Raw genomic sequence first — 13,005 nt, 5'->3', positions numbered from 1 at the left:
CCCAAAAAAAAAAAAAAAAAAAAAAAAAGTAGTTATTGTTATTGGACATCCCTATATGTTTACTTTGAAAATCTTCTTTGTTACCATTCAATACATACAAAATAATATCTGTAGCACACATGGAAGGCATAACCGGAGAATGAACAACCTTGAAAACCGTGCCAAAGAGGGGCGACATTCCTGATAATTTCCATTTCTGTCTGTGTTCCTTCCCATCCTGTCCACTCGACCCCTCAGTCAGAGGTTGCCAGTGCCTGAGTTTCGTGTTTATTATTCCTTTGTTTAACTTTTAATTGAGGTGTAACTTACATGCAGTTAGTGGACTAACCTTAAGGATATGGATTCATTTTACAAATGTCTGCACTTGTGTACCCACTGCTCAGCTCAAGATGCAGCGCTTTCCCAGGCCCCAGAAAGCTCTCAGGTACCCTCTTCTTTATTCCTGACAATAGAACCACTGCCCTGGCCTCTTTCTCCATAGATTGGTGTTGCCTGTTCTTGAACATTATAAAAATGGATCATACGGGGACTTCCCTGGCTGTCCAGTGGTTGAGACCCTGAGCTTCCACTGCAGGGGGCGCGGGTTCAAGCCCTGGTCGGGGAATTAAGATCCTGTGTGCCGCATGGTGTGGCCGGGAAAAAAAAAAAAAAAGATCATACAGAGCTCAGTCTCTGTGTCTAGCTTCATTCAGAAAGAGGTATGTCCATAAGATTCACCTATGAGATCACCTCCTTCCCTTGCTTTTGCAAAACAATCTTAGCATATATATATAATATGTGTATGTATGTATTTGTATATGTATATTCATATACGTAGACATTGCGTTTTGCTTGTTGTTAAGCTTTATAAAACTGACATCTTAGTGTACAAAAAATACAACACAATAGCATAAGAAAACTGTTGGTGAAGGTAAATATATAGACGAACACAGAATATCACTGTAATGGTGGTGGTAAATCACTTTTAATTCTAGTTTAAAAGTTGCAAGACAAAAGTGTTAAACAATAACTATAACTAATAAATGTGTTAAAAAGTACACAGTACGAATAGATATAAATTGTGACAATACCATAAAGTGTGTGTGTGGTGGGAATGCAAATTAGTGCAGCCACTGCTGAAAACGTTATGGTGTTTCCTTAAAAAACTAAAAACAAAACTACTGTATGATCCAGCAATTCCACTCCCAGATGTATATCCAAAGAAAACATAAACATAAATTTGAAAAGATACTTGCACCCCAATGTTCATAGCAGCATTATCTACGGTATCCAAGATATAGAAGCCACCTAAATGCTTATCTAAAATAAATGGATAAAGATGTAGGGTACACATATAAAATGCAATATGACTCAGCCATAAAAAAGAATGAAATTTTGCTATTTGCAACACATGGGTGGACCTGGAAGGTATTATACTTAGTGAAATAGATAAAGACAAATACGGTATGTTATCATTTATATGTGGCATCGAAAAGATAAAACCAACCAGTGAATATAACAAAACAGGAACACAGATATAGAGAGCAGACTAATGGCTACCAGTGAGGAGAGGGAGGTAGGGAGGGGGCAAGGTTGGGACGGGGGATTAAGATGTACAGACTACTACAAAGGAAATAAAGACGCTGCATGGATATATCGTACAGCACAGGGAATGTAGTCAATATTTTATAACTTTAAACATGGGACGGGGGATTAAGATGTACAGACTACTACAAAGGAAATAAAGACGCTGCATGGATATATCGTACAGCACAGGGAATGTAGTCAATATTTTATAACTTTAAACAGAGTATAATCTATAAAAATATTGAATCACTATGTTGTACACCTGAAACTAATATAATATTGTAAATCAATTATACTTCAATGAAAAAGAAATATGTGTAGCGGGGAGGTAACTTTAGGGCTTTTGTATGCAACTGAACATAAGTTGTTATCAGCCTAAGATTGGCTTTTATAACTATGATATTTTGTGTAAGTCCCAAAGTAACCACACACAAAAAATTACCTATAGAGTTACACAAAAGAGAAAGAGAAAGGAATCAAAGCCTACTAATATTTTAAAAATCAACAAACCCAATAAAGGAAAAGAGATTACAAGATGAACTGAAAGCCGTGAACAAAATGCCAAGAGCAAATCCTTCCCTATTAGTAATTATGTAAATGGATAAATGTAAATCCATAAATGCAAATGCATTAAACTTCCTAATTGAAAGTCATTGAATGGCTGAGTGGATTAAAAACCCAGACCCAACTGTGTGCTGCCTGCTATATGATGCTGTCTTTAGATTTAAGGACACAGGCAGGCTGAAAGTAAAGGAACGGAAAAATATTCCAAGGGTCACAGCCACACACCTGTTGCTTCAGGTGCTTCCGGGCTATCAGGATTTGGGCTTCACTTGTCTCCGTTGTCTCCGAGCTGTTTTACAACTCATTGTAAATTGCAGGTAACTGACAGACATGGGAATTCTTTCTTATCTACAGAAGTTCAGTTATCTTCCCTCCACCCCAAGAGGAAAAATACAGATTTTCCTCCATTTACATATACACTTCAATACTCCTTATCTATAAAGGTGTCTTTTTCTTTTCTTTCTTTTCTTTTTGGCTGCAACTTTGGGCCTGCGGGATCTTAGTTCCCCGCCCCGCCCCCCCCACACCAGGGGCAGACGGAACCCGTGGCCCCTGCAGTGGAAGCTCAAGGTGTCTTAACCACTGGACCTCCAGGGAAGCCCCTCTTTATTTTCTTTTGAAGTTTCTAACATCTGCCTGGGTCCCTCCTTGAGCAAAATCTGTAACACCTCTTCTTTTTTATAGCTCTGAATCATGATTTTATAGCTCTGAATCATCATCTTTAACAATAGCATTTGTAGTCCTTTGCACCTTGCTGTTCTCACTAAACATTTTGTCACTGAGATCCGTTCTGTGCTGTTCAGCAGCAGCCCATTCTCCTCACGGGTGCCTTACACTGCCCTGTAAGATCTGTCCCAGAACCATGATCCGTTCTGATGATGGACATGTAGGTTGTTTCCAGATCTTTGCTGTTAGGAACAGGCTGCTACAAACACTTTCATTCATGTCTCCTACTGTCCCCTGCCCGAGTTTCTCTGGGGGACATACCTAGGGGTGGAATTGCAGAGTAACAAAGTATGCAAAGCTTCCACTTTACAAAATCATATGCCCATTTATGCTCCAAAGGGGTTGCAGAGGGCTACACACCCACCAGAGTCCCCTGATCCATGGGTCCTCCCTGCTAACACCAGCCCATGACAGCACTCACTACTGGACAGTGTCCAGTTCAAAGAGCATCTCTTTGCTGCCTCAAACTGCAGCTCTTCGAGCCTCTTTTGTGAAGTGACTGCTCACATCCCAGCAGGTCGGCCCAGGGTGGAAGAGGGGCTGCCCCTGGGGCTCAAGTTCTCTGCCATCCCCTGTGCCTGGAACAGAACGTGGAACAGAGTAGGTGCTCCACAAATAGTTCTGTGGTCTGCACTGCCCAAGTAGGAGAGCAAAGCTGAGGGGCCTGGGCCACCAGGCATCTCTAGCTTGGGTTAGGGGCGGAAGGATGGAGCTCCTATCCTTCCCAAGTCAGTCCTACCCCCTCCCAATTCTTCTGCTTGTCCAGGGCAACAGCCCACAAACTGTTCAATGGCCCCTTCGTGTGTGCTTTGGGTTAGGAGTTGGAAATCACATCTCCTGTTTAGCATTCCTTTGATGTGTCTTCTCGAGTGTGTGCGCACCCTCTCTCTCTCTCTCTCTCTCTCTTTTTTTTTGATATGCATCTTAACTGTCTAGGGCCAGTATCTTGTTTTTCTGCATCCTCAATTCCCCTCAGGGTGCACCATAGGTGCAGCTGCAGCGGCTGGTGGCTTTGTGGCTGCAACATCCTTGTTTACTGAAAAGGCAGGCGACATTCTTTGTCCGAAGACTGATGGGGGTGAGAAGATTTAGGACCGCATGAAATCAAACAGGCATGTGCACCGAATACCTAAACCACGTTCTCCAAACCCTCTCAGAAGGGCACTCTCTTATCTCCTGCTAGTTCCCTTCTTGGTAAATGATAAACATTGGTACAGGCTCCAAATCAATTTGCCTACTACGTGGCTTTTGTAGGGTAATTAGCTCAGGGTCCCCGCAGGTATCCGCTTGGCTCTGTGCTCCTGGAGACTCTCCCACTCCTCAACCCCTAGCCGCCACAGCTGGTGACCCCAAGGAAACAGTTCAGCCCAGCCACATTGCAGAGTCCACACCTGGGCATCCCTGGACTCACCTGGAACAGGTGGTACTCAGCCTCCAGGACCTACCTGATGGGCTTCTGCAGGAACCCCTTTCCCCTCCCCAGACCAAGACAGGCCCCGGGTCTCAAATCCAGATGCCCTCAGGGACACGGCAGAGCCTCTGCAGGAGATGGAGGGTGCAGGACATTTGCACACGCCCCGGGCAAAGCCGTCACATGCATTTATGCGCTTGAGAAGCGGACTGTCTGGGAAGCTGGTGGATTGGAACTCCTGAGATCCAGCCTAGAGGTCAGACCCAGTCAGCACCCCTTCCCCGGGCACAGCTTCTGGGTTGCGGTTGTGTTGCAGGAAGGGGGACCCCTTCCAGGGCCCGAGAGTGGGCTCTCGTCTAACACGCGAACGTGAATTGTCCGAGGAGACACTCGTGCTGACGAAGCAAGAGACTTTGTTGGGAAGGGGCGCCCGGGCGGAGAGCAGCAGGGTAAGGGACCCCAGGAGAACGGCTCTGCCACGTGGCTCGCAGTCTCGGGTTTTATGGTGATGGGGTTAGTTTCCGGGTTGTCTCTGGCCAATCACTCTGACTCAGGGTCCTTGCTGGTGGTGCGTGCATCGCTCAGCCTGGATGGATTCCAGCGAGAAGGATTCTGGGAGGTTGGTAGGACATACGGACTGGCGTTTCCTCTCACCTTTGGGCCTTTCCCGAATTCTTCCGGTTGGTGGTAGCTTGTTAGTTCCACGTTCCTCACCAGGACCTCCCGTTGTCAGCTAACTCATGCAAGTGGTTACTATTGGGTCTGGTCAGGGCGGGGGGGCGGGGGCGGCGGTTTCGGTCAGTGGTTCCCCTAACAGCTGCGTGGAGGGGCGTGGGAAAGGATGGGGAGCTTTACTCTTCCAGACCTGACCCAGGCTGGGTGACCCAGCATCTCCCGCATCTGCACTCTGCTGTGCTCTCAGAAGCCCACTCGGGTTCCCCAGTAAAGCCTGTGTTAGACTTCCGTGTCTACTCCCCGGAGGACTAAAACCGGGGCTCAGCAAACACGCACACCCACGTTCATAGCAGCATTATTCACAGTTGCCAACCCTGATGTCCGTCCACGGATGGATGAATAAACCAATGTGGGCCAGCCGTACAAGAGAACATGATTCAGCCGTAAAAAGGAATGAAGCTCTGATTCCCGCTACAACATGAATGAACCTTGAAAACATGTTACATTAAAGAAGCCAGATGCAAAATGACGACTATTGTATGATTTCCTCCCAGATGAGGTTCCCGGAATAAGCAAATGCACAGAGACTTAAAGTAGATTCGTGTTGGCTGAGGGCTGGTGAGGGGCTGGGGGTGACCGCTGCGGGGCACGGAGATTCCCTCTGGCGGATAAAAATGGTCGGGGGCTGGGTGCAGGGCAGGGTGGGCACCGGCAGTGTACTCAGTGTCACTGATGATAAATTTTGTGTCATGTGTATTTTAGCATACGGTTGTTGAAAAAGGTATGAGCTGAAATAAAGTATGCATAAGTGAAAAAGAATGTCAAATCAAAAAAAAAATGTCAAATCTACATTGTCAGAAACAATACAAGTTTCAGTAGGGAGGCAAAATGACTGAGGTGTGAGCTGCGGTGTGGCCAGCGCCCCCGCAGTTGGGCATCTCATCCTACGGCGAGGGGCCTGGGCTCAGAAAGAGACAGACCCTTGAATTTCCACCCAGCTCCAACCCCAGTGCCCGGCTGCCTGTTTCCGCCTGGAGGGCCACCTGGCCTTGGAACACCTGGCTCTGAGCGGTGCCTTCCTCAGGGACGGTCAGAGGTGCACGGGACTGAATGTAAGATGCGCCTCTGCCGGCCCCCCTCTGCCCCTCCCGGCCACCTGCCGGCCCTGCCTCCCAAATGCCCACGCCCAGAGCTGCCCCCTCTCTTCCTCTTTGTCCTTCGTTATAACCAATAACGTGGTAAGCGCAGCTGGACGTGCCTGGGCCCTGGCTTCAAATCCACCTATTGGAGCCCGGTGACCTGGGTCAGCTACCCTGACCTTTGGCCTCTTTCTGTTTCCCCCGCCTCTCAAGTTGGCTCCAGCCTGAGGCCTTTGGCTGCTGGCTCTGCCTGGAACCCTGCCCCCATGCCCTCCCATCACGGAGGTCTCACTCAGATGTCGCCTACTCCAAGAGGCCCTCCGGGACCTCCTGGCCTAAAGCGCCCCAGGCCCACCTTCATCCCGGCCGCTGTGATCCCCATTTACAACCCTCCTTTTATTGATGGCGGCACTGACTTCTCTCTTCTGCCTCTGGAATGAGAGCTCATGATGTCTGCTGGCATCTTGGAGTCCCTGAGACCCCAGGAAAGGGGCCAGGTGTCCAGGGGCTACGGTGCCCATGGTGCAGCCTGGGACCTTCCTGGGGTCCCCGAGCCCAGGCACTGTTAACCCCACTCCTGGTTCACAGAGCTCTTCCCCCTCTTCCCTTCCGTGGAGTCTGTGACCCCCTGTGCTTTCCGGCTTAGTAATACTTCTGTGTTCAGTCAAATCTAAATGCCACTGATAGTAAGACCCCCATTCATTTACGAGCTGCTAGAAAGAACACAATGCTGTGGGTTGTACCTTTGTTTTTTTTGGCTGTGCCGCGCGGCACCTGGGCTCTTAGTTCCCTGACCAGGGATCGAACCTGCGCCCCTGCAGTGGAAGTGCGGAGTCGTAACCACTGCACCGCCAGGGAAGCCCCTGTTGCTGTACTTTGACCCTCCATCAGTTTTAAGACACATCCTGATTTAACGTGAAAAACTGTTCATCGAGGACTCAGTGAAATTCGGTCATAACACTAGCAGGCCCTGGCATTGCCCCTGTGTCCCGGCCGGCTCCTCTCTCCTCCGGGTGTGGTTGTTCGTTTCATCCGGCTCACCGGGCAGGTGCGCTTATCCCCAATTCACATACATACGAAGCAGCTGAGTAATTAGTCAGAGTCACATCGTCGAGGAGACGAAGGGCAGGCGAGAATGGGGGCCTGGCTGGGGGACCCACACTCCCGACAGGCGCGCAGCTGGCTCCCCAGCCACCCCCCCACCCCCGGGCCGCTTGGGAGGTGGGAAAGGAAGCCTCGGAGGCCGCTAGTGACTTGCTTGGCACCGCAAGGCAATAACCCCAAGTGCTTCTAGATGGAGCCTGGGAGGAGGGGGCAGCTGGAGGCTGCACTGGGGGCCGGGGCCCCCGGAAGGGTAGAGTCCAGGCCGGCAGGCCAGCGAGGCCACACGGGTCCAGGCAGAGGATGGCATCAGGGTCCACGCTGCTGTGGCCCGGGGCTACCTGGGGCCTCGCTGGGGTGATGCAACCCTGGCCGGTGGCCACCTCCCTGGGCGGTGACTGTGATGAGGGCGGGCCCTGGGAGCTCCACATTCCATGACCCTCTGACGGTCCCCAGACAGCTCTCAGCCCAGGCTGCTCCGCGCGGTCCCCTGGGGGCTCCGTCCTTGCCAGAACTCCCGCCCCTCGCGTTCACGGCGTGCAGTCACCACCCATTTTCCTTTGCTATTTACTCACTTTCCCCACAACCTGCACCCACCTGGACTACCGCCCCTGCAGAGCATCCGACTTACATTTACCCGTTGGTTCCTGGGCGCTACTGCGAAATGGGTCTGACAGTAAATGCCGCAGAGCAGTCTGTCTCGGGGGCCCGCCCGTGTCCTCAGTGGGCTCGGTCAGCACTTTGCGTCCTGTGCCCCTGTGTCTCTGTGACAAGGGCTCTGCCGGGCAGGGAGTGGCTGCATTGTTTAGGAATCACTTGTTCACATCTCCTGTGTTATCACTAAACAAAGGGCCAGGAGACCTTGAGGCTGCTGAGCGGCGTCTGTCTGCTGAGTCAGCTGTACCTCACGCTGCACCTGGTGCTGATTCGAGGTCCTCGTGTTTCTCTCCGCAGTCGGCCAGGCGGCCTCTGCTGCACCATCCCTGGGCCTCCCGATAGCTGACTGCAAGAGGCTTACCTCTCCCCTCTGAAACCAACACTGGACAGAGAGAGGTTCAAACACCATGGACCCCAGGAGGGAGTCATGATTGAGAGAGGCTCTGGGAATGGAGCCTGTTTCAGTCCCAGGGAGTCTACCCCCGAGTCAGTCGCTGCACTCCTGGTCTGGCCTAGAACGAGGGGCCAGTCGTCCAGGTCCATCCAGGACAGTCCTGGTTTTCATCCAAATTGAGCGGCCGCCCTCCCAAAGGCCGCTTCCTGGGCCAGGAGGAAGAGGGGAGTCCTGAGATGGCTCAGGGAGCAGGAGGCCTGGCCCAGCCGCCAGCATGGGGCCTGGGTCCACCTGCGGCATTTCTGTCATTCGTTTGTTCACTCAGCAAACATTTAGTAAGCCAGAACCACGGCGTTGAACAAAATAGGCCAAATCTTTACACTCTAGTGGAGGGGAAAGAGCCGACAAAATACAAGCTGAGTAAACTGACTATAGAGTGGGTCAGATGGTAGTGGGTGCCATGGAGAAAATAAAGGAGGGAAGGGGTGTGGGTGCGTTTATGGGGAAGGAGGGCTGTTTGCAGTTCCAGGGAGGTGGTCAGAGAGGCACTACTGCAAAGGTGACACTGGAGGCACCTGCGTGTGCAAAGGCCCTGAGGCAGGAGCTGTGGTCTGGGAGGGGCTGGGTCAGGGTGGCTGGAGCGAAGGCGGGAGGGGAGATGGACAGGGACGAGGGCCCAGATCTAGGCCGTGGTAAGGACTGGCTTTGTGCCCTCACACTCACTCCCAAGGCCAGGGGATCCATGAGAGGGTTTGGAGACCAGAGGCATCTGGTCTGATGAAGCTTTTCACGGGTCCTGTGGTTGCCGTGTGGAGAACAGACGGGAGAGTGGCCAGTGCGGATGCAGAGGACAGTTAAGAGGCAGAGCGGATGGTGGCTTGCCTGGGCGTCAGAGGGGCTGATGAGCCGGGCGGGAGGTGAGAGCAGGGTGATGAGATCTCCGCCTGAGCCACGCGGTGGCCTGCTGTCCGCCTGCGGAGGACCAGGTCTGGTGGGCTCAGGCCCTTGGTTCTCCCATGCGAACGGGAGCAGCGTGGCCAACTGAGTTTTCCAAGAGGGGCAAAATCCTTGGATCTCACATGGTTTCTCAGGCTGTGGACTGACACTTGGCACCCACTGAGAGGTGGGGTCTGTCCCCTTCCCTTGGGGCCAGCGGGCATGAGGCCAGCAGAAGTGACCTGTGGCTTCCGCTCAGCCTCCTGGGACTCCTGCCCTTGGCACTGGCTGCTACCGGGTAAGTAAGCCCAGGCCAGGCGGGGGCTCCAGAGACAGCCAGCGTCACCGCCAGGCGGGTGAGGAAGACGCGGCCCTGGTCACCACCTGGCTGCTAGTCCACGACGGCTCCGGGTGAGAACCCAGAAATGGGACAGGGCAGGTGGGAGTGCTTGCTGCAGCCTCGAGCTGCCCAGGGCTTGGGGAGGCAGGGAAGCAGGCAGCTGTGCTGGGGTCCGTCTGCTTTGGTTTCCTCTCGTTTCTCTGGACGCACTGGGGTCCTGTCACCCTTTGTCCACTCAGAGAGGGCAGGGGCTGCAGAGCCAGCAGGGGCCCAATGCCCAGCTGGGGTGGGAGGCCCACGGGCACACAGTCGCGAGGGACACCGGCCCAGCGCTGGCCTGGCCCCAGAGCCCTGGAGGAAAACCCGCTCACCGTCCTTGGGATTCCAACGAGGGGCACCCACGCTGCTGTCCCATAATCACACCCCCTCCCCACCCAGGGAGGGCCATGGCAGCTTGTAAGCAGGACCCCCAGAGCAGGACCGTCACGGGTTCACTCCCAGCTACCCCACCCACTAAGTGCCCGAGCTTCAGCAAATCACTGTTCCTCTCTGAGCCACAGTTTCCTCATCTGGAAAAGGAAACTAAGCACATTCCCTCCCTTGTGTCTGTGAAGTGCAGAATAGTACCAGTAACTGTACTATGATTATTCTTTAGGGTGAGTCACCCAGAGCCTCCTCACCTCCCATAATTTGCTCCTAGGAAAGGTGGCAGGAGGGGATCAGGTGTGGCTGGAATCTGGGTCTGGCCTCGGTCCCATCCGAGGGGCAGCTGCGGTGCTGGGGGCCCCTCTCCCTGTGTGTTACGGGCTGAATGTCTGTGTCCCCCCAAAGGTCGTATGTTGACGCTCTAATCCCCAACGTGATGGTACTTGGAAATGAGACCTTGGGAGGTGATAAGCTGAGATGCGGTCACGAGGATGGGGCCCTCACGGTGGGCTTAGTGTCCCTATAAGAAGAAGAGACCAGACTTGCTCTCTCTGCCACGTGAACACATGGCCAGAAGGTGCCGTCTGCAAGCCCGGAGCAGGCTGTCACCAGGAACCCAATCTGCCATCACCGTGGTCTTGCACGTCCAGCCTCCAAGACTGTGAGAAATACATAACTGCTGTTTAAGCCTGCACTGTGGCTTTTGTTATGACAGCCTGAGGCAAGACCAGAGCCTCAGTTTCCACACCTGTAAAATGGGAGCTAGAACAGAGACCTTCTGGTCCCAGGGGTCCCCTGTGTAGATGCGTTTTGTGTACTTGACACGCCTACACACAGGCATATGAGTGTTTGCCTGCAAGGCCCAGTCATGCTGAGGTCGGCCAGCACCTGGTCCTCCACGGCTGAGCTCGCCTGGGGTCTGTGCTCTCACCGGTGCGGTGTGAGCCCTCTGATCTCCTCCTGAGGGATCTCTCTGGGTCTGTCACCATGGCTGCAGGCTCCCTGGGGGATCCACAGCTTCCCCAAGTAGAGCCAGCTTGGGGTGAAAATAGAGACTTTGACTGAAACCCCAAAATTTTACATGAAAGCTCCAGGTGTTTAAATAGTGACTCACCTAAAATTGAAAATTTTATGTGAGCATAATATCATTCTGTGACATTACTACCAGAGATGCAGAACCGGAATTGAACCGTGGGGACACTTGAGGCCGCTGGCATTGAGGGACAGTCTACAGGACAGCCAGCCTGTGACCTTCACGAGGCCCAAGGTCATGGAGGTTAAGGGAAAACCAAGGCTCAGGGAGCATAAAACCTCAGGACAGCTGAGTGTTATGCTGGCTTGGGTCCTGTCAATAAAAGATGTTGCTGGGACAAATGCAGAAACCAAGTGGGGTCTGACGTGTCCTATTATTTCTTGATTTTACAGAGACTTGAGAGAAAGTCCTAGTTTGCAGGAAATACACAGAAAAGTGTCCAGGGTCATCACTGTGCTCCCAAATAATTTAGGTAAGAAAAAAAAAAAAAAAAGTCTTGTACTCTACCTGCATCTTCTCTGTATATATGAGACTATTTCAAAATGTAAAAGCATGTGTATTTATAAAAAGACGGGCTCAAGCCAAGTATTTCCGTGGATTTGTTCAGTGCGCAGACCCCTGGTTCGCAGCCCCTGGTGGGAGCAGCTCTTGCTGCTACTGCTTTTGCTGCTAATCTGTCCTTTAGGACCGAGCACAGAGATGCACCACATCTCTGTCTACTGTTTACTTCATGTGAGACAGAATTAGTGGGAACGTTTTATAAAATGGTCTTTGGCTTCAACACAAGAGTAAGACCACCACCCACCATGAGAGAGCCTGGGCTCTTGTAGACCCGGTCCACTGCCGGCTCTGACCCAAGGGCTGTGTGCCCAGGGGACCCGGGGACCCTATCTGAGCTGTTTCCCCAAACCCCCCCCCCCCGCAGGCCGCTGGAGAATGAAGTGGGACCCCGGGGAGGCGTCCGTGCTGAGCAGAGGTAGCTCGTTCCCCCAGGAGGGGCCTTTAGTCCGTCTGGTGTGGTTGGACAGGCGGAGACCCTTCCTGGGTCCAGGGACCAGATGGCGGACAGACGGATGTGGGACGTGGCCTGGCCTGGCTCAGTGAGCATGGGGCCTGGCCTGGAGACTGCCTGCCTGGCCATGGCATCCACACATCCCGGGATGGGCCCTGAGTCTGCCTCTGCTACCTGGGCATCAGGTAGGGATGGAGGTGTGCAGCTGCGGGAGCCTGAGCTCTCTCCTGAAAATGCAAACGTTTGTGCCTCACCCTAGAGCGGGGGGAGGGGGGGCGTGGGGCGGGGGGGGGGGTGATAACTCCCACGATGCAGGGAATGAGTGCCAGCGCCTTAGAGCAGGCTACCATGCCCCACATGGGCTGGCCTTGCGCTCCCCGCTCTCCTGGAAAATCTCCAGGATGCAGGCCCATTGCACCCCAGGACATGTGCGCCTGCCCTGCCCCCCGCCGGCCTCTTCCCTCAGATCGCTGCACAACCAACTCCTTTTCCTGTTTCCGGTCATTCCCCGGCTCAGGCGGCCTTTCCGGAGCCCCCTGGAAAGCAGCTGTTCACAAACTTCCCCGTGTATCACACTCACAGAAAGGCGGGAGGGTAACACATGGCCGGCCCCACCCCCAGCCTTCTGATCAGCAGGTAGGGCCAGGCCCGAGAATCTGCATTTCTACCGGCTCTGGGTGATGTCGATGCTGCTGGCTGGGCACCCCGCCTGGAGAACTCCGGCTCTAAAGCGGCCCCTCCAGGGGCTCTTCGCACCCCCTTATGGCCTGATGCTCACATCACCTATTCTCTTCCTAACCGACACCATTTCTGCTGCAGGTGTTCACCTGCCCCAGCCCCAGGGAGGGGTGGTGATTCCTCTAGACCAGAGGTTCTCAACCCAGGTGACCCTACCTTTGGGGTTATCTATGGCTGTGACAGGGACAGGCAAGGACCGTCCCACCCCCATGTCCACGCACCCCCAGGAGAAGCACTGATCAATCGCTCCCTGCCAGTGAGAGTGGGCAGGCAGCCAGGGCTTCTGG

This window comes from Lipotes vexillifer, unplaced genomic scaffold (genome assembly GCF_000442215.2).
Source record: "Lipotes vexillifer unplaced genomic scaffold, Lipotes_vexillifer_v1.1 scaffold1545, whole genome shotgun sequence".
In the NCBI taxonomy this organism is placed as follows: domain Eukaryota; kingdom Metazoa; phylum Chordata; class Mammalia; order Artiodactyla; family Lipotidae; genus Lipotes; species Lipotes vexillifer.
This window is presented reverse-complemented; position numbering follows the sequence as displayed.